At 45.1% G+C, this 1345-nt stretch overlaps 1 protein-coding gene across 2 annotated transcripts in view; it reads right to left on the bottom strand.

The window, feature by feature from the left end:
* RASGEF1B (RasGEF domain family, member 1B) overlaps nucleotides 1-1345 on the bottom strand; it is a 548743-nt gene that overhangs the window by 45528 nt on the left and 501870 nt on the right. The gene's annotated exons all lie outside the window — the stretch shown is intronic.

The raw sequence follows: 1345 nt of genomic DNA, 5'->3' as shown, positions 1-1345 counted from the left end.
TCCGAGCGTGAGCGATTCCTCCGAGTGCACCTGCCCGGGGCTGTTTGTGCTTGCGTGTGTGTGTGTGTGTGTGTGTGTGTGTCCACTCATTTACCTGTGTTCTACTGTCAATACCGGCCAGACTCGTCATACAGTATCTAGTAACATAATTATGAGCTAAGGCTTACTGTCCAGGCAACTTTCAGAAGAGAGCTGAGAGCAATTGCAAGAACCTTCGCTCAGCAAGTATTTACGGAGTGCCTGAGTGCTAGGCATTGTGCAAAACGCTGGGGGCACCCTTCAGGCAAAAGTAGGCTGGTCCCTGCCACTGTGAAGCTTACAGTCTAGCGGAGGGCAAGCCTTCAGTAAATGGTCACCCAAACAACATGTAAAATTGCGGCTATTACAAGTTCCAAAAGGATGGGAGCCAGTGTTGCGAAATAGTATTCTGGAGGCAAAAAGGGGGAGGTCAGCCCTCAATAATGGCTGTTGTCATGGTAACCATATACTCTATCACTGTATACTTGGTAACTATTTTTGAAAGGTAAATACCTCAGCACTTCACCTTGTATAAATAAAAGGAGGTTGGAGGGAAGAAACAATGGAAACAAGTAAGTATAGGAAAAGACTCAATTGAAGAAACACACACACACACACACACACACACACACATACACACACACACGGAGACTATCTTGCCAGCTATGTGACCTTGAATAAGTGAAGTAGCTTTTATAAACTTCAGTTTTCCCATATATAAAGCAACACTATTCATACCTGTCTTTTAGGGCCATAATTAGGCTTACTAGCTACAGAAACCTTTTTTTTTGTCCCTGCACCATCTTCTCCCCTTCCCTCCTCCTTCCTGGGGTGGAACCAGTCCTCTTGCAGTTCACTTTGCCTATTCATAGCTGATTTCTACCTTCATTTTCCTCATCTGCACCTCCTCTCACTTCTCTTCCTCTAATTATATTCCCTCCTTCTCTTCTGCAAATGGGTATCCCTGACTCAGTAACTCACTCTCACTTATCCCAGCCTCTCTGCAGTTTAAAGGAGAAACCGAAAAGCCAAGAGAGGTTGGCTGGGGCCACTCATGCAGAGTAAAGCCCAGAGGCATGGGCAGCCCAGCCCAACTGTGGTGGCTGGTTAGTCTTTCATGCTCAGTTTTCTATCCTGATTCTGTAACAAACAAGCCATAGGAAGTTAGACAAGTCATTTACAAGGTCGAGATTTCTAGTCCTATAGCAATAAATTAAGAGGTTTGGACTAAATCAGGACTTCTTAATGGAAAATATTTGACATATCCTTTGTAACCTCTGGATCACCCACCAACCCAAAAGATTTTGCATGGGGACGGGGGCGGGGC

This window comes from Myotis brandtii, unplaced genomic scaffold (assembly GCF_000412655.1).
Source record: "Myotis brandtii unplaced genomic scaffold, ASM41265v1 scaffold111, whole genome shotgun sequence".
Classification (NCBI taxonomy): domain Eukaryota; kingdom Metazoa; phylum Chordata; class Mammalia; order Chiroptera; family Vespertilionidae; genus Myotis; species Myotis brandtii.
This window is presented reverse-complemented; position numbering and strand designations above follow the sequence as displayed.